The 20,507-nt window shown below is 37.6% G+C and overlaps 1 protein-coding gene and 1 pseudogene across 1 annotated transcript in view; both read right to left on the bottom strand.

The window, feature by feature from the left end:
• Positions 1-20,507, bottom strand: part of LOC100733491 (T-cell surface glycoprotein CD1b3-like) — a 351,357-nt gene that overhangs the window by 196,608 nt on the left and 134,242 nt on the right. The gene's annotated exons all lie outside the window — the stretch shown is intronic.
• LOC134476779 (forkhead box protein M1-like) lies at positions 19,161-19,892 on the bottom strand (annotated as a pseudogene).

Below are 20,507 nucleotides of genomic sequence, written 5' to 3'. Positions count from 1 at the left end.
CTGAAGAGTTGGCTTCCAATAATGACAGTTGGTGAGTCCTGGGCCCTTGGCAGGAGGATGCAGCACAGTGTGGAGTGGAGCCAAAGTAGAGAGCTTTATTGGCTCTCGGTGAGTACTGGAAATTGGGCCCATGTGGCATGGGTGGCTGACTAGAAGACCTCTTGGAGTAGAGCAGAGCCTGGTGCCATGGTGGCATCAGTTAAATGCCCCTATCCCAGAGAGGATTGGTGGGACCAGCTTGGGCTGAACCCTGCCACTGGTCAGGAACCAATAGCCAGGGGTGAAATGGTTCTGACCCTGTTACATCCACCACAGCGCAGCGCTACTTGCTGAAGGCACTTGCAGATTGATTGGCTCAGAGGGGACAGGCCAGCCCACTGCATTGCTGTGCTCACCTCAGATATTAGCAAACTGGAGAGGGCAGCAAGCCCCAAGGCAGCATGCTTCAGAAAAACTGTAAGTAATACAAAGACGGCCTGAGACCTCCTCCACACACCTGTCTGAAAGAAACCAGAAACATGACAAGAGCAAAAGGTAAGACAAAACCTCCAGCTATTGACGCTGGGAAAATAATCCCAGGAGAGGCAAATACAGAAGAGAACTAGTCCAGCAATAATGCAATATTAGCTACAACATCAGCAGTCATAAAGCAATACATTTGTGACTTCATGGTTGAATGCAAAGCTGAAATTCTAACCCAAGTGAGGCAAGAAATAAAAAGATTGATTAAAGAAATGCTAAAACCCTCTCAAGAAAGCACAGAGGGAAGATGGGAAGAACCCAGAAAAGGAAGAGAAACCATTGGTGAAGAATATAAACAAAATCTAGAATACATGAAACGGATCCAAAGAGACTACCAGGAAACTAAAAGCTCCATTGAAAGCTGGCAAAATGCTTTGACAGAAACAAAACAAAACAAAACAAAACAAAACAAAACAAAACAAAAAACAGCCATTTGAAACTTAAATTTAAGTTTTACAATGTATGATCATGAAAGAAAAGATCTATTAAAAATAAAAAGGAACCAAGAAGAAACAATTCAAAGGCTAGAAGATGACAAAGGTTCTATAACTTAAGAATAGAAAACATAAGCAAAGAAGCAGGAGTAATCACAAATGAATTACAAAGACTATACAGGAATAATTAAGGAAAACTTCCTAAGCATAGGAAAAAGAAATGATATCCAGATAAATGAGGCCTACAGAACTCCAGCCAACTACAACCAAAACAGACTACACCCAGACATACAATAAGCAAGATTCCAGAAATCCACCACAAGAATAGAATATTAAAAGCAGCCAGAGAAAAGAAGCAGATCACTTACAAAGGACAAATCATCAATATAATGACAGACTTATCAACTCAAATCATTAAATGAAGAAGAGCCTGGGGGGAAATAGTCCAAGTCCTGAAAGAAAATAGCCTCCAACCAAAATTGATGTACCCTGAAAATCTCTCTCTCAAAATTAATGAAAAAACAAAATGTTTCCAAGACAAAGAGGAACTGTGGGAGTTCATGGCCATAACCCAACCCTACAGAAAATACTGAAGGATATTCTAGAGAGAGAGAGAGAGAGAGAGAGGAAAAAATACCAGGATTCCAGCAACAGTGGCAGAGAGGCCTCAATGAACAGGGAAGACAGTGGAATTAAAGAGAAAAAATGGACAAATAATAGCAGAAAAATAGAATAGCAGAATTGAGGCAGAGAAGTTGGGCTATAATTTTTAACATAGATAGCCTAGATACACTAAGAAGAAGAAACACAGGCAGAGTAGGTTAGGAGGCAGGATCCATCGAGATGCTTTGAATAGGAAATATACTCAACCTGAAAGAAGGTTAATAAAATGAAAGTAAAGATGAGAAAATGAAGCTCTAATTGACAGGGAACCAGAGAGAAATACGGATGACTCATCCAGCAGCCACAGATAGGTTGGAAAGTTATGACACTTTTTGCAGTGTAGAACTAGAAAGCTAGAAGGAAGGAAAACCTTGTGGCTCTTGTAAGTAAAGGAGCTCAAGATCAAGTTCAGGGGTAAAAAAAATTCATCACCACTCAGATAGATAATGGGTTGATCCCCTAATCTAAAAACTAAAGGAGTTAGTGGGACACAAAATATACAAAGCATCCTGAGAAAGGGAAAGGTGAGGAATTGCCTGACAAAGGAAGGCAGAGGACATTGTTAATAGTGTATCAGGATTTAAAAGCCACAGCAGTCTTATCAATCTCCTTAGTTTGATTTTATTTTGTTCCAGTCTGTCTACTCATACTAGATTTGAGGGCACAGATAGCTTATCCCCAAAACAGCAGGCTATACCATGGTAACTATCCTTAATTTCCTATTAACTGAAACTGAAGCCCTGTATTACTTACATTGTCTTACTGTGACCTTATTTGAAGCTGGTTTCTTAAACTGCTGTTTTGCCTTGACTGATTTTATTCAAATTTGGTACGTTTGATGGTGATGAGCCTAAGAGTAGAGGCATCTACTCTGAAGATGACAAGTTGTAATAACATACTTAATCCAGTTTGATTATTAACTACTTTTGAAGTCCTACAATGTCTCCAAAGTTGTGTTCTTATTAAAATAGCTATGTAATGCTATTTCAATAATTATATGTCTGATGATGTTGACAACTCTGTTGAAAATATCCAGCGAATGCATAGTAACTACTGTAGATCACCTTAATGTTGTGGTTTTATATGCCTTTTTCATTCCATGTTTTTCTAAGAATTTGTTTTTTTTTGTCTTGTTACGATCTGTTTTTCCCTATAATACAGACAAAATAGATATGCATATAGAGATTCACACATGGGGAGAATTTCTAAACAGTTTACAGGAACAGAGTATATAATGCACGATGTAATGAACAGATACTTTGAAGAAGAAGAGACACTAAGTTACCCGTGCTAATTCTGTAGTATTATGGTATAAAATCTAGCAAAACTATTTTTCATTGTTCAGAATGATATTAGTCTATTCTCTTTTGTTCAATTTCAGCATACATAAAGATAAGGACAGCTACTATGAAGAGAATGAGAGACATTATGGCAGTCACTATTGACTTTCCTAATGTCAGGTCTTGAACACCTAAAAAGTCTTCATCATCCTGTTATGATTAGATTAGTTCTATAGTATTCAGTATGTATTCAATGCACGTGAAGATGGGGACAGCTATTTGGAAGAAAACTAGAGACTATAAGATAGACAGTAAAGATCTCCAGTGGATTTGCTTTGAAATCCATGCTTCTTAAAATTGTTTCCTTAAGATTTATTATGTTTAATCTTACCCTCTTTAAGAAAGGGGCGATTCTTTTGAAGACAGGAAGAGGCATTATAGTAGCCATTGTTGATAACTTTGTATTTTGTTTTTACATCATATACTATGTCTATTCTTGTTTTAACTGACTCCATTTTGTTTTGTCACATTTGGTTCTATTCTCTTCAAACAAAGTAATAAGAACTGTAGGAGTAATAAAACCTAAAATGTGTAATTGTTATTATAAAAAAGAGAGGAAAAGAAAGTGCTCTAAAGGATAAAACTGCACATATGTGTAATTGTGAAAGACAGATAACCATACTACTAAGTTTCTGTTGGATCATTGAACAGTACTGTTTGCAGTCTCACTGTTTGAATGTCCATTTAGTATGCTTTAATTTTGTAACTTAAACAGTGACTTCTAAGGTGAGAATATGTAATCTATCAACTAGTAATTTTTTTTTTCGCTTTTGAGACAGGGTCTCACTGTGCAGTTCAGGCTGGCCTTGAGCTCACTTTGTAGCCCAGGCTGGTCTTGAACTTGCAACGATCCTCCTGCCTCAGCTTCCAAAGTGCTGGGATTACAGGCATGAGGCACCATAACTGGCCAACTAGTGATTTCGTACTATTTGTGTTTTTTTTTTTTTTTTTTGGAAATTCTATATTACTTCTACCCATTTTCATGCTTTGCTTTTTTTCTCTTTAAATAAAATTCCTTTAAAAAACAATATGCACAGTTGTTCCAGTCCTATGAATGTAACTCTTTTGTTTCAAGAACTTATAGAATTTGTAACACAATCATCTTAGCTATCCTAAGTGTGTTTATATAATTTTAGACATTTTTTCCCTTCCTTTTTTTCTTTTTCCTCATTTTCCCTGTGATATTATTTTTCCCCTTTTAAGCAGATACTTGTTCTTTCATTGTATTTATTGAGTTTTTATCTTATGTACTCTTATCATTTCTTACACTGGGAGACTATATGGTATTTACACATGTGAGTTTGATTTATTGCACTTAGGAGTATGGCCTCGAGTTGAATCTGTATACTTATAAATATCTCAATGTGATCATTCCTTATAGTTGAGTAGTACTCTACTGCATAAAAATACCACCTCTTTTTATCCATTCCAAGTGTTGAGGGACACTTAGGTTGTTTCCAAGATCTGGCTATTACAAATTGTACTGCTATAAACATGGGTGCACATATATCACTGTGGTATGATGTTTTCAGTTCTTCTGGGAATATGCCCAGAAGTGGAATAGCTGGGTCAAAAGGAGCTTCCAGTCCTAGATTTTTGAGGAATCTCCAGAGTGACCTCCATAGTGGTTGTACCAGTCTATACTCCCACCAACAGTGCAGATTAGTTCCATTTTCCCTTGCAACCTCTCAAGCATTTGTTGTTGGTAGATTTCTTGATCTTGGCCATTCTTTCAGGTGTGAGATGGAATTTAAGTGTGGTTTTAATTAGAATTTTTCTAATGACTAATGATGTTGAACATTTTTTCATGTATTTATTTGCCATTTTTGTTTCTTCATGTGAAAACTGTGTATTCATCTTAGATGCCCATTTTTAAATTGGGTCTTTGAATTTTGGGGGTCTGAATTTTTTTAAAATTTTTTATATGCTGTAGACAGAATTGCTTTGTCTGAGGGACAGTTCACTAAGATTTTTTACCCAATCTGTGGGTTTTCTTCTCAATATGCTGCAGATTTCTTTTGACATACAAAAACTCTTTAACAGGATGAAATCCCACTTATCAATTCTGTGAAATATTTCACGTGTGGTTTGATTCTTGTTCATGAATTCTCTGTCTATCTCTATGTCTTCAAGATTTCTACCTACTTTGTCTTCCAACAGAGCTAGTATTTCTGATTCAATATTTAGACCTTGATCCATTTACACTTTAGTATAATAGTACACGGTGATAGGCATGAGTCTAGTTTTAGTGTTTGGCCTATGGAGAGCCAATTTTTCTAGCACCATTTATTAAAGAGACTACATTTCTTCCAGTGGACATGTTTGACCCCTTTATCAAAGGTAATGTGGTGGAGCATGTTTGTAGTTGTATTTGTGTCTTTTAATCTATTCCATTGATCTTCAGGGCTGTTTTTATTCCAGTACCATTCTGATTTTATTACAGTAGCTTTGTAGTATAACTTCGAGTCAGGGATTGTGATGCCTCCTGCCTTGCCTTTGCTGCTTAGAATTGCCTTTGCTATTCTGAATCTCTTCTGGTTCCAGATGAATTTTAGCAGTGATTTCTTTAGATCTGGGAGGAACATTAGTGGTATTTTATTGAGATTGCACTGATTTTGTATAATGATTTTGGGAGAAATGCCATTTCCACAATGTTTGTTCTTCCTATCTGTAAACAAGAAATGTCTTTACATTTTCTGAGGTTCTCTTAGATTTCTTTTTATAGGGTATTATAATTTTCCCTGAATACCCCTTTTACTCCCTTTGTCAGATTGATTCCAAAGTATTTAATTTTTTGAATGCTACTGTGGTATGTGTGGCTTCTCTTATTTCTATCTCAGTGATTTTGTTTTTAGTGTATTGGAATGTTATTGATTTTTGAGTGTTGACTTTGCATCCGGCTACATTATTTAATTTATTATATCTAAATCTTTCAATGGAGTGTTGGGGGCCTTCTATGTAGAGTATCATGTCATCTGAAAATAATGTAATTTAACTTCTTCTTTCTGTCCTTTCTCCTTTTATTGCTCTCTCTTTTGTTATTGCTCTGGGTAGTATTTCCAGCACTATTTTGAATAGGAGTGGTGATAGTGGATATCCTTGTCTAGTGCCTGATTTCAGGGTAAAGGCCTTCATTGTTTGGCCATTTTCTATGATGCTGGATGTTAGTTTGTCATAAATGGCTTTTATCATATTCACGTAAAGACCATCTGTTCCAATTTTCTGTAAAGTTCTTATCTTGAATAAGTGTTGGACCTCATCAAAGCTTTTCGACATTTATAGAAATGATCGTGTGATTATTATTTTTGGTTCTTTGATATGGTTAATTACGTGTATTGATTTGTCCGTGTTGAACCATCCCTGAATACCTGGAATGAATCCCACTTGGTCGTTGTCTTAGTTACTTTATGCTCGTCGCTGAGACAAAATACCTGAAGCCCAAAGTTGGGAAAGGAAAGGTTTATTTCTTACAGTTTTTGGAGGTTTCAGTCCACACTCAGTTGGCTCCAAGACAGGCAGGCATGGCTGGGCTGCAGTTCATGGCAGCCGCCAACAGCAAACTCGAACCAGCAAAGAGAAAAACACACCTTCTTCCTGCCATTACATCACATCCTGTCTCCACCCCTATGTGGGTGGAGCACTGACACCATCAATCCAAGCACTATATAATGAACCATCACAAATACACAATGCAAGCTCATGAGGCCTGGGGGACACACACATAAACCATGACATTCCACCCCTGGCCCCCAGGACTCATGTATATCCTTTATACAAAAGACATTTAGTCCACCTCAAGAGTTGCCAAAGTCCTAACAGCTTCAACATTGCTGAAAAGTCCAAGTCCCAAGTCTCCTCCAAGATCTATGGCAAACTCTTAACTGTAAGCCCCTGTACAAAAGAACAAGGTTAAACATTTCTGAAATGCAAAGGCACAAGATAAACTTTACCATTCCAAAAGTTAAAAACAGGAGAATAGAAAGCATTCGAAACAAAGCAATTCCAACATCCAGCAGGGCAAACATTAAGTCCTAGAGTTCTACACTCAGCATCTGAAGCAATCTGGTTGCAAGTTCCAAAAGCCTTGGGTGATTCCACCCCCAGGGCACTTCCAGTGATTTCAACTCCCGCAGCTTTTCTCTTAAATCCTCTCTGCTCGCTTTTTGCAGCTTTCCTTGGATCATCCACGTTCTTGGCTTTTCCAAACTTCTGGGGTCTCCACTGTACCTTCAGCTTCACACTTACATCTTCACAAATTGCCCTCTCAGGGGCACACAGCTTGGCCAGCCAGGCCCTTTGCAATCGAGGTGGAAGCCTTCTTACCCTCAGAATTTGTGCATTTCCTTGCACCTAAAATCAGCACCTTGTGGATGCCGCCAAGGTTTGCTGCTAGCTGAAGCAGTAGCCAGGCTTTTCTCTCTCTTGGGTGTAGGGGTCAGTTGCCTGGATTCCAGGGCTCTGTTTACCTGATTGTGATGAAAAGCTTCTCTATGTTGCCACCTTTCTGGAGACTCACGTGGCCTCTGTGGCCATTCTGGAACCCCACATGGCCTCTGTTGCCATTCTGGAACCTCACTTGGCCTCTGTCCCCATTCTGGAGCATGGCACTCCGTAGATTTTTCCTCTGAGCAAAATTTTTCATCTTTGCTATGAGGCTGAACAGGGTGGGGACTTGCTTCCTGGGATGCCCCGGGGCCACCTTTCTTATCTCTCTGTTTCTCCTCAGGAATCAAAATCTCAATTCTGTCTTTCCAATCCACACCTTTCCTGAAATCTTCCTTCGGGCCAAACTCACAGTATTGGAAATTATCCTGCTGGGTTCTTTGCACCTGATTTGAAACATAAAGCTGGCTAAAAGCCCCCAACAATAGCCATGCCACAGCCTCAATGTTCGATTGCTTTTAAATTTCTGTCTCAAGATTAATCAGTCCATTGCCCTTTGTCTCAGTCTCAGGCAAAATCTCTGGGCAGGAGCAAAATGCAGACAAACTTTCTGCCAAGCCATAACACACATCATGTGGAGTCCAACAACCAATGCAGTCCTTTCCAGCAGAAACCTTCCAAGCCTGGTCTTTACCAAGAGGCTTTCTATCATCAGCCTTCTGGTCTCCTGAGCTCTGACCAGAATCTCCTCTACAGAACAACCTAAGCTGCTCCAGCTCTATGCATCCAGGCAACATTTTCAAACCTTTCCAAACTCCACCCACAAGCCATTTCCAAAGCCTCTTGAAAAACATGGCCAGGTATAGTCACAGCAAATGACCCCACTCCTCGGTACCAAATTTCTGTCTTCCTTACTTTATGATCTGATCGTCGCTGAGACAAAATACCTGAAGCCCAAGGCTGGGAAAGGAAAGGTTTATTTCTTACAGTTTTTGGAGGTTTCAGTCCACACTCAGTTGGCTCCAAGACAGGCAGGCATGGCTGGGCTGCAGTTCATGGTGGCCGCCCACAGCGAGCTCGAACCAGCAAAGAGAAAGACACACCTTCTTCCTGCCATTACATCACATCCTGGCTCCACTCCTATGTGGGTGGAACACTGACACCATCAATCCAAGCACTATACAATGAACCATCACAAATACACAATGCAAGCTCATGAGGCCTGGGGGACACACACATAAACCATGACAGTCGTGGTGTATGATTTTCTTTTTTTAAATTTTTTTTTTGTCTTTTTCATTTTTTATCGGTACCAGGGATCGAACTCACGACTGCCTGCTTGCAAGTCAGGTGCTTATGCCGCTGAGCTAAATCCCCAGCCCCAGTGTATGATTTTCTTGATTTGCTGAATTCTGTTTGCCAATATTTTATTGAGAATATTTGCTTCTATGTTCATTAGGGATTTTGGCTTGTAATTCTTTGTTTTTGGGATGGGGGGGGTCTTTCTCAGATGAGCCAGGGAGTGAATTATTCAGCAACTCTCAAGAATCAGCCATGCTGGAACTGGGAAACCAACTGATAAAGTGAGCCGGCCGTCTTGGTAAGTGGCATGAGCTGTGGGTGAGCCATGAAGATAATACCTCAGTGTTTCCCAAATATCAGTCATGCTGGATCTTGCAGGACCAACCAAAAAAGCAACCATCTGGCCTTCCCGGTAAATGGTATGGGCTGCATGCATACCAGGAATAGAATAATTCATTGTTTTCTGTGAGCCTAACTGGCATACAGACTGAAAATCAAATGTCCCACGTCTCCCCTCACCCCGCCCCTTTCACAAGTGGATGGTTTCAAAGTCAGCCGGAGTTGATAGCAACTAAGATACATAAGCAACTAAATGCTTGTATTGTTTAGTTGATTATGGTGACCTGGGGCTAGAGGTTTGAGCATCTCTTGGAAGAATGACAGTATACAATATAGCAATAAAATATGTCTATCTTCTCTTTGAAGGCCAATATTGTTTTCACAGTTTTGCTTTGTTCTGATAGTTTTGCCCTATTCAATATTTTGTTTTATAGTATTCTGTTTTTGGTTTGATTTTGCTATGCCTGATTGAATGGACAACTATTGTGAAGATAACAAGATATACTATGGTATCTATTACTGCTATCCCAGTGTCCTGCTCTGAAATTCTGTACCAATGTCCTTGCATTGTCTTGATGGGCTTTGTTCTGTCTTGTTTTTTTTTTTTTTTTATCTTTTAAAAAAAGAATATTTATTCCATTTTTCTTTAGGGTTCTTAGGAATGATGTTGAACTTTATCAAAAGCTTTTTCTGCATCTGTTGAAATGATCATGTAATTTTTGTCTTTGGCTGCATTGATATAGTGTATTACACTTATTGATTTTGTGTATGTTGAATCATGTCTGCATTTCTGGGTTGAATCTTACTTGGTCATGGTGTATAATCTTTTTGATATCTTGCTGCATTCTGTTTGCCAATATTTTATTGAGGATTTTTGCAACTGTGTTCCTTTGGGAGGTTGGTCTGTAGTTCTCTTTTTGATTGGGTCTTTCTCTGGTTTTCATATTAGGGTAATACTTGCTTCCAGGAATGAAGTAGGAAGAACTGATTCCTTTTCAATTTCACTGAAGAGACTGGGGAATATTTGCATTAAGTCTTTCTTGAATTTCTTGTAGAATTCCACAGTGAATCCATCAGGTTTTTCTTTGTTTGTAAGGTTCTAATTATATTTTCAATTTGATTAACTGAAATTGGGTTATTCAGCAATTTTACAACCTCTTGATTCAGGTTTGTTAATTCTTACGTATTTAGGAATGTGTCCATTTCTTCTGTGTTATCAAACCAATGAAAGTAAAGGTTTTCAAAATAGATATTGATGATCTTCTGTGCATCCACAGGGTGCACAGTATTTCATCCCTTTTATCACTTAGTGCATGAATTTGAATTATTTTACTTTTTAAAAATAAGGTTGGTTAGAGGCTTATCATTTTTATTTATTCTTTCAAGAACCAACCCTTAGATTCATTAATTCTTTGTATTGTTTTTTAATCTCTATGTGTTAGTGTTTGCTCTGATCTTTATAATTTCCTACCTTCTTTTGGCTTTGAGCTTTACTTGTTCTTCTTTCTCTAGATGTTTGTGATGTAGGATCAGATTGTTTATTTGTGTTCATTCTGTTTTCTGATGTGGGAGATCACCACAATAAATTTCTATCTGAGGACTGCTTTCATTATTTCCATAAGTTCTGTTAATTTATATTTTTGTTTTCATTTGCTTGTAAATATTATTTAACTTATTCTTTAACTTTCTATGTGAACCATTGATTGTTCAGGAGTGTATTATTTAATTTTCATGTGTTTATGGAATTTTTACAGTTTCTTTTGTCATTAATTCCTAGTTTCATGACAGAATATCAGATAATATGCGTGGGAAAATTTCAATTCTGTTGCATTTACTTAAGCATGTTATATGGACTAGTATGTGGTCTATTTTACAGAATATCCCATGTGAATTAGAGAAGAATATATATCCTTTTTTAAAAAAAATTTATTTAAGGAGAAAAAGAAAAAAAAAGCAGAAAAGGGTACAAGTTATACAGAATTTCAGAAAAAATAAACAGTAGGAAATCATTAGTTAATAGGTTACATACTGTCATCTTAGAAATAGTTGTTCAAGTTACAATATTAAAGCATATAAAGTGGACATTCAAACAGTGAGATTGCAGAGTTCTATTCAATGACCCAAAAAAACTCAGTAATATGGTTATCTATCTTATACACTTAAATATATATGGAGTTATATCATTTAGAGCACTTTCTTTTCCTCTCTTTTGTACAATGACAATTACACATTTTGGGTTTTTTTACTCCCACAGTTCTTCTTACTTATTTTGAAGAGAGTAAAACCAAATGTGACATAACAAAACAGAGTCAGTCAAATAAAAAAGACGGGCATAATATATAATGTAAAAACATAATAGAAGGTGATCATCAATGGTTACCATAATGCCTCTTGCTATCTTAAAAAGAATTGCCTATATCATGTTATAATAAAATTGAACAAAACAGTAAAGAACAAAACCAATAAAAACAAAACATTGGAGACATTACAGGTCTTCAAAAGAAGATAATAATCAACCAGAATGGGTGTCATAATGAATCTATTGTCTTCACAGTTGTTGCCTATACTCTCAAACTTGGTACTATCAAGCAAAACAGAATAGAGGAAAATCAGACAAAACAAGATGGTGAGAGCAATACAGGGTTTCAAATCAAGTTAATAGGAAATCAAAGTGGGTTACTATAATATATCCTGCTATTTTTATTTATTTTTCCCTTAATTAAAAAGATAAAAATTAAAAAGTACATAATAAAAAAAGGAGATGGAGATAAAAGAGGGCATAACAACAAAACAGCGCAGGTCAAAGCATAACCATTTAAGCAAAATAGTGTTTCACCACAAGATAATCCCGACATAAAAGTAGTTACCATAGTGTCTCTTTCTTTGAAATCTTTCAGTATAACTTCGTATACTGTAGCACCAAACATATCAAGACAATATAAAACCATTCAAGGGAATGAGAATATTACAGGGTTTTTAGAATCAACTAACAGAAAATGAACAATGGTTTCTGTATGATTTCCTTGTCTATAAAAGCTTTTGTATATATCATCACATATAATGAAATCCAATAAGATACAACATGTTAAGACCGATGGAGACAGAAGAGCAAAAGCTTGATGGGACTTCAAAACAAGATGATATTAAATCAGCACTAGCTATTATGATGTCATCTTGTCTCCAAAATAGCTGTTACTACCATCTAACCTTCTCTGCCTCATTTCTGTTGAGCCCTTTTTCTGTCATTAGCTGTCAGTTTGTCTTCTTCATTTTGATTTCTGCTCCATTCATTGTGGCCTTGCTGCCACTATTTCTCAAGTCTTGGTATTTTTCTTTTTGAGAATATCCTGAAGTATTCTCTGTAGAGTTGAACTGGTGGTTGCAAATTTCCCTAGTTCCTCTTTATCCTGGAAGCACCTTGTTTTTCCACCAATATCTAAGGACAGTTGTGCAGGATATATTAATCTTGGCTGGAGGTTATCTTTCAAACTTGAATTATTTCCCCTCATGCTCTTTGTGACGTGATGGTTTGTGCCCAGAAATCTGCTGTAGTTCTGATGGGTGTTCCCTTGTAAGTGATCTGTTTCTTGTCTCTGACAGCTTTTAATATTCTGTTCTTATATTCAATTTCTGGAGTTTTGATTATTATATGCCTGGTTGTTGCTTTGTTTGGGTTGTAGGTGGCTTGGGTCCTACATGCCTCATATATCTGAATATCTTTACCTTTTGCTAAATTAGGGAAATTCTCCTGGATTATTTCTGTGAATAGCTTTTGTAGTTCATTTATTTGTGTCCCTACTTCTTGTTTTATGTTTTTAATTCTTAATTTATAGATCCTCTTACCATCTTATAGCCTTTGTATTATTGCTGTTTGTTTCCTTTTTATTTTTAAGAATTTTTTCCATTTTATGCTCCCACCTTACAAATATGTTCTCCAGGTCAGATAATCTATCCTTAGTTTCTTTCAAGCTTTTATGCTATCATTCAATAGAAGTTTTAGTTTCCTGGTAATCTCTTTCAATGTGCTTCACATATTCTATGTTTTCTCTATTTTCTCCATCAAACAATTCCTCCCTTTTTTTCTCTTCTTCGATTCCACTATCTGTTTTTTTCTTGGGCAGTGCTTAACATTTCTCTAACTATTCTACTTATTTCTTGCTTTATTTCATTAAATACTTCACTTTTGAACTTATCTATGAGTCTCCAGATATAATGCTTTATGTCTATTGGTGCCGTGTCTGATATTGCATGTTTTCTCTCCTCATTTTTCTTTGCATTTACCTTTCCTGGATCAGTGTTCTCAGGATTGGGGACTGAGGACCCTTGCTCTTTGCTCCCTCTTCCCACAATTTTTGTTTCTTCCATACAAGCATATATAAGAGGCCCACTTTTTTTTTTCTTTGTGGGTTACAGTTTGTTTGAATCTGCTGGCTAGGTGTTCCCACCCACTGCAGTGTACTAGGGAGACACAGACCTGGGCAGCCTCTGCTGGGCCCACCTCTTCAGGTCAACCTACTGAATGCTTTACTGCTAGGGTGCACCACCTGGCACTGGTACCTGGTTTGGGCTAACTTACTGGATCTTAGTCCAGTGACATCACCCAGGCCAAGAACTCCTCACCGTTCGTGCTTGAGAGGGGAATATGCAACTAAAGTCATTGCAGCATCCTATTCTGGCTAGTCTGCCTGGTCCCAGAATGTCCTCTGTTAGAGCCTCCTAGTCTATGGAAGGGTCCCCATTCCTCTCACTCACCGCAGGTCGATGCAGGGCTGCCTGCCAGTCCTGCTCTCACCTCTGTTTGCAGGTTCTGCTCTCAGAGCTTTTGCTAATCTCTCTTCCTGCTGTGCAGATTTAGATGCAGCAGTGGCGGCGGGAAATTCAAATCTCGGCTTCCAGTGGCGTGGGTTTCAGCTGAGATTTTATCTGTTCCTGTTATAGCACCGGGATTGCATTTCCAGTTGGTTTCTCTCAGCTTAGTTCGTTCTTGGGTCAGCAAGGTATATCTTCCCTTTCTTAGGGCTCCCCACATTGCACTATTCCTGGATTCTAAGCTGGCAGTCTCAGAGAGCCTCCATAACTGCTGTTATCTGTCTGTCATGTTCTCCCAGAAGTGAGAAGAATATATATTCTGATGTTCCTGGGTGGAACACTTTGTACATATGTACTAAGTCCATTTGTTCACAAGTTTGGTTCAGTTCTTTTGTTTCTTAACTGATTTTCTGTTTAGTTGATCTGTTTCTGTGTCAATGTGGTGTTAAGGTCTCCTGTTATAATTGTGTTATGGCTTATTTGATTTTTCATTTCTATTAATGTTTGTTTTATATAGCTAGGTGTTCCCAAATTTGGTGCATATATATTTGATTATTATCTTTCCCTTTTGAAGTTTTCCTTAGCTAGTATGGCTAACTATGGCTTTATACGCTTTGATACTGTGACTTGAGTGACTGTCTCTAGGATGGTAATTGTAATCTATTAATTGGTGATTTCTGGTTTTTTTTTTTCTTTTTGTAGTTCTGTATTAATTGTACCCTTACACTGCTTTGTTTTGTTTTTTCTCTTTTTCCTTTTAAATAAAATTTTTAAAAAAGATAAATTTCAGGACACATAGAAACATGAAGACATAAAAATCTTTAACAGACCACCACAAATAATGATTCTGAATCTTTTCTGCCAAAATAGAAAGGCCCAGAACATGATGGCTTCATAGCTACAATATACCAGAGATGAAGAAGAACTAATACCAGTCCTACTCAAACTATTTCATAAAATTGAAAGGCAAGGACCCTTCCCAAATGCATTCTATGAAACCAGCATTATCTCATTACAAAAACCATAGACTATTATCCCTGAAGAACATAGATGCAAAAATACTCCATGAATGCAAATTGAATTTCAACAGCACATCAGAAAGATGAGTCACCGTAATCAAGCTGGTTTCCTCACAGGGATGTAAGAATGATTCTACATGTGGAAATCAGTAAATGTAAAACAGTAAATAAATAGAATTAAGGACGAAAATCATATGATGCTCTCAGGACATGCAGAGAACATATTTGATAAAATTCAACACCACTTCACATGGAAAACCCTAAGCAAGTTAGGCATAGAGGATCAGACCTAAACATTTTATAATAAAGGCTATTTTGACCAACTCCCAGCCATCATCACAACAAATGGGGTGGAGCTGATAGCATTTCCTCTAAAATCAGGAAAAGACAAAGAGGTCCATTTTCACCACTCGTCTTCTATATAATACCAGAGATTGTAGATGGAGCAATCAGTCAAGAAAAAGAAAACCAAAAAAAGGCGTACAAATAGGAATGAAAAAAATAAAAAGCAAATTACCCTCTTTTAAGATGATATAATTTTATACATTGAAAAATGCAAGACGTTTCAAAAATCTACTAGAAATGATATACCAGTTCAGCAAGTTGCAGGATACAAAATCTAGATACGTATGGAATTAAATGTCATTTTTAGGAAAATAAATGGATATGGAGATCATCATGCTGAATGAAATAAGCCAGACTCCGAAAGACAAAGATTCTATGTTCTCCTTCATAAGTGGAATCTTAAAAAAAAAAAAAAAAAAAAAAGTGTAAAGATAGGTAATAAGAGCGATGAATCTGATCAAAATATATTATATCAGCTGAAGGTAAAAAAAGCGGGGAGGAGAACGGATCGAGCACGGGCTAGGCTGCTTCTTCCACGTGTGCTGGCCACATGGTGAGTAAAGGGTTAGAGGAAAAATAGTCACAGGCAAAGCATTTGCACTGAGCCTCTGTCACCAGTTGCTTCAGTAAGGGTGGAGGAGGAAAGCGGGCTGAGATCGCGGGCAGAGTTCAAGAGGTGTCTGCTAGTATCACATTATATGGACAGACAAAATTTACATACACACAAAATCAAAAATCTATTCCTTTTTCCCAGCAAAGCCTCAACATGGCACAGCCTCAGCAGCTGCTTGACTCTCATCGCCACCTAGTGGTGAAAGGTAGACATTCGCCCACATCCATGGATGTGTTCTGTTTTTCGGTTTGTTTATGGTTCTGAAGACCCATTATGGTGTATGAGAAGAACTTTTGTCTAGTTTCACTGCATCTTAAATGGAAATTCCGAAGCCCTGTGTCAAACACGCACCTGAAATTACAGCTGCTCATCTGTTGGGGTGCTTATCTTAAATCTTACTTTTGAGAAGTCTAGGCAACCTCAGTTTACATTGATGTGGGATCTTCGTAGGTGAGATTGTTGGAAATGGTTCTGGATGACTTCCTCCGTATTTTATCTCACAGTTAGTCTCAGCTTTAAATGCGATTCCATTTAGGCATTTGAAATCGAAATAATCCTAATTCCTCCAGCCTTCTGGGCATCACTCTTAAATCTCCAAATTGAAATATCAGTAGGAAAATATAACCAATGAATCCATTTAAGCCAAGTGAATTGCTTTACTCTAAAATCACGTTTAAATAATCCCTATCTTCCCCAACATTATGTTGAATTGAATGTATTAGTAATTGTGATAAATCTGTTTTCATATAAAAGATACATAGCAACTATTAATTTGTAAATTGAATATTGCTTTTAGAAGGGTTTTGGATATGTTTGTGTACTTATGCAGCTCTTATTTCTATGAATTGCAATTTTCTTGGATGGAATTGTTTCTATATCCTATTTAATCTACTCTAAATTATATTCTATGTTGGTTCTTACTGTTACTCATATTAACTTAAAATTATATTTAAAGTAAGAATGGTTTGTTAACTCACTAATGCATTTCTAATCAGATCTTACCTGATCCTTTGTCTAATAGGATTATAGTATTGCTAATTTAGTTCCCTCAAAAACTTCACAAACTCTACTCGTATACTAACTATGCAGGTTCTGGACTGAGAAAAGAGAACAAAACAAAATTAAATACTCTCTTCTGGGGTGGGTGACCCACACTTGTAATCCCAGTGCTTAGGAAGCTGAAGCAGACAGATTTCCATGAGTTCAAGACCAGCTTGGGCTATATAGTGAGCTCCAGTCCAGCTTGAACTATACAGTAAAACTTTGTCTCAAAACATACAAAAAAATTAAATATTTTTATGTAAACCATTTTGTCATCTTCAAATAAATGCAGTTAGGCTTATTGTTTTTCATGTTTTATGAATTTAATTATTTTCTTTTGCTTTATTATTTCTTAGTTAACAATATTGGTATCATGCTAAATGGCAGTGATAAACACACAAATTCTTGCCATCCTCCCACTCTTAAAAGACAAGCAAAAATGTCCTCCTTTAGAATAAAATTAAACATTTCCTTGTTGCCCTTAACCAAGTCAAGGATGTTCTTTTCATTACTAATTTATTGGAATCATGTGTTAGAAGGTCCAAATCTTGTATTTGTGTCTGTTGAGATAAATACAGAATTATTTTCCATAGTCTGTTAATGTGATTATACTTTGAGCTTTAGGTATTATTAAGTCAATGTTCCTTTAACATGATAAGAATAAACAATCCTGTATGCACTGATATATTTTTACTTCTGTGGGGAAACTTTTGTCTGAGGTTATGAATAATATTTGCTGATAACTGTTTCTCATAATTTCTTTGTATGATTTCAGTGTGAAGAATATGCTACCCTTCTAAGATAAATTGGGAACATTCCATCGTTGCTTTCTCAAAGATTTGATGTAAAATTGGTATTTTTTCCTCAACTATATCTTTGATAAAAGATGATGTCTTCTGGACCATGACTTTTTTTCATTTTAGGAAAGGAATTAAAAAACAAAGAATGGAAAAAAATAAAGAACAAAGCATGTTATTACCTATTATTATTTGTTTTCACTTTTTTTTTTTTTTTTTTTTTTTTATACCAAGATTGAACTCACCACCTCGCGCTTGCCAGGGCAGGCACTTAATGCTGCTAAGCTAAACCCCCTCCTGTTTTCACTTTTTATTTACTACTGGTTTCATAATGAAAAATTGCCACAGAGTTATTAGAATGTTCACATTCTTCTTGTCCGTTTCAGTAAACTGGGTTCCTTTCAAATTTTTTCTTGCAACCTATATCGTCAAACGTACTGACGTAAAGTTTTTCATTATATTCGAATTTTTTTGGTAGCTTTACATTAGGTTGGATTAAGTAGGTAGGTACAGCAGTGTTTTTTGAGGTTGCCCATATACATGCAAGCAGCTGGAGCCTAGGGTGGTTCTTCTCAAAGCTGAGGTACATTCTAAGAAAACCAGATAGGTTAGATGTCTTTTCTTCCTCCTCATGCCTTCATCTGAGTTCTTGTCAATGCCAGTCTCCCTGGTGTGACATTATCAGAGGAACATCTAATGGGGATACATGTGGGTACCCATTCTTTGTTTCGGATGCATCTATTCCATCTCAAAATGCAATTTTTGACTCAATAAATGGTGTATTATTCTAGAATTTCTTCTTGTAGGTAAGCTGACTTTGAAACACAGGGAAGTGGGAGAAAGGGGCAGTAACAGGGCCCCTGGCACGCATGGTTTCTGCCTGCTGTCCTCACTCAGCATAGGTGTACACTGAGCCTTGGACTGCTCCCTCACTCAGACTCTTGGAATAGTGAACAGCAAGAGTCAAAGTCCAGTCCCTGGAATTAATTTCAGGAATTAATTGAGACCAGTTGGGGTTGTCAGTAAACTGAGAAAGCCCAGAGGGTCTTTTTATAGGCCAGGGAAGCTGATGGCCAACAAGATCTTGCTTAGGGTCATCCATTGTGTCTAGAACCAAACCTTCTGTTCTAGGATGAAATGATTGTCTGAAAGGCTGGCAATCTGTGGGGAGCCTGCTTGGGGACTTCCAGATCTGAGGGCCAAGAGTTACTAAACAGCTCAGAGGCAAGGTCAAATTGCTCTGAATAAAGGAGCTCTTGGGAGTGAGGCTTCTTGGTGGCATGATACTCAGATCCGTCAGACCTAGAGAGTTAAATGGGAGCCAAATATGCCCTGGGGCCTTTATACTGTACTGAAATCTCACTTTCCTCACTGAAGTTGAGGGTGTGAGCCTCTAAAACTTGGGAATTTAAAGGAGGCGAGGTTTATTCAACGTGTAAAGGATATGGGTAGCATTTCCTTAATGGAGATCTAAAAAATCCTCCTGTCTCCTAGGAGAAAGCAGTGGAAGATGCTCCAAGCTCTCCACCAGGATGGGCAGAATCTATGGCTTGTCAAGATGTGCTGGGGCCTTGAGAGAAGACAAGACAAGGCTCACTCATCCAGGCAGCAAATGCTCCTGTCTTTAAGACCAGGTCATCTCCCTTTGCTCGCTTTACTTAATCACAAGCATTTCTTGATACATCCTGATGGAGACTTCGGTTCATTGTAAGACTTCTTTGTCTTTGGTGTGGGAGAGCAATATGAATCGTCCAGTAGTGAGACTACTCTTCTTTGAAAGATGGGCAGTAAAGGGCCACTCTTTCAAGGGAAGACTCTACTTTCATTGGTCTCAGTATAGGTGGCATATCTCCCCTAGGTTGAGTTTCTTCCTCTTTAATAGACTGAACTGTAAGCAAAGACAACAGCCCTTTTACAAGCAGGGCTTTCTCTTCCTTCACTGGTCCTACATCAAGAAGAGGGGCTGTGCTCTCATCAGATAGCAGTATCTTGAGGGGAATGGTGACTCACTTGCTATGGAGGGCTACCTCTGAGCTCATCAGTGAAGCTGCCAGAATAATGGTATCCTCACCATGGACTACAGCACCAGGACAGGTACACTAGGAACCTGATGAGCACCAGATACAAAATGATCCATGACAGCAGTGGTTTCATCTTCCATCATGCACAGAGTAGGAGTTCAGTTTTGATAATCATACTCCAGGGAATGTAGCATTGAGCTGTTTCTTCTGCCTAAACACCTGGTCCAAAATCCTCCAGCAGTGACTCTCAGGTACCAGGAACATTGAAAGTAACAGGTTGCCAATTGATCAGAAAAAGAAAACTGGAAAAGTTGGAGGTAATTCACTCTGGTGACCAGAACTTCAGCAGTAAAGTCATGCAGAGGGGTAAGAATTCTTTGATAACAGCAGAAATTTATTGTACAGAATTGGCCTGTGGCCATGCCGTGTGAAACAAGTGGGGGACAATATACTCAGAGCTTCCCAGATTTCTGCATATGTTCAGCTTCCTGAGAACAGAAAGATGTGATGAACCTGGAATGTGGGCACAAAGAACTACTTGGGTAGACTCAGGCTTGCTGGAGCTCTTCTCCCACATTGATCTCTGAGGCACTTAAGTAATTATAAATAATCATGCACCCTTGTTGCTTGAGTTGACTGTATGTTGAACATTCATGGTAAATATATTATTATAAGTTTCTGTGTTCCTTGTCATAATGTTTGGGAGGAACTGAAAAGTTTGCCTTCTGACCTTGTTTCCTTTTTGATCTATGAACACTAACAGTTCTGAAACTGCTTAGACAGCTGGTTCTTTTCCTTATTGCAAAAATAAACTACCGATACCAAGAATGAAGGAAGTATATAACTGTTTTTTTTTTTCTTTATTGCAAAAATAAAGTA

The sequence above is a fragment of the Cavia porcellus genome, unplaced genomic scaffold (genome assembly GCF_034190915.1).
Source record: "Cavia porcellus strain 051 isolate PalLab524CR breed Dunkin Hartley unplaced genomic scaffold, mCavPor4.1 scaffold_7, whole genome shotgun sequence".
In the NCBI taxonomy this organism is placed as follows: domain Eukaryota; kingdom Metazoa; phylum Chordata; class Mammalia; order Rodentia; family Caviidae; genus Cavia; species Cavia porcellus.
Note: the sequence above shows the minus strand (reverse complement) of the source record. Positions and strands in the feature narration are given on the sequence as shown.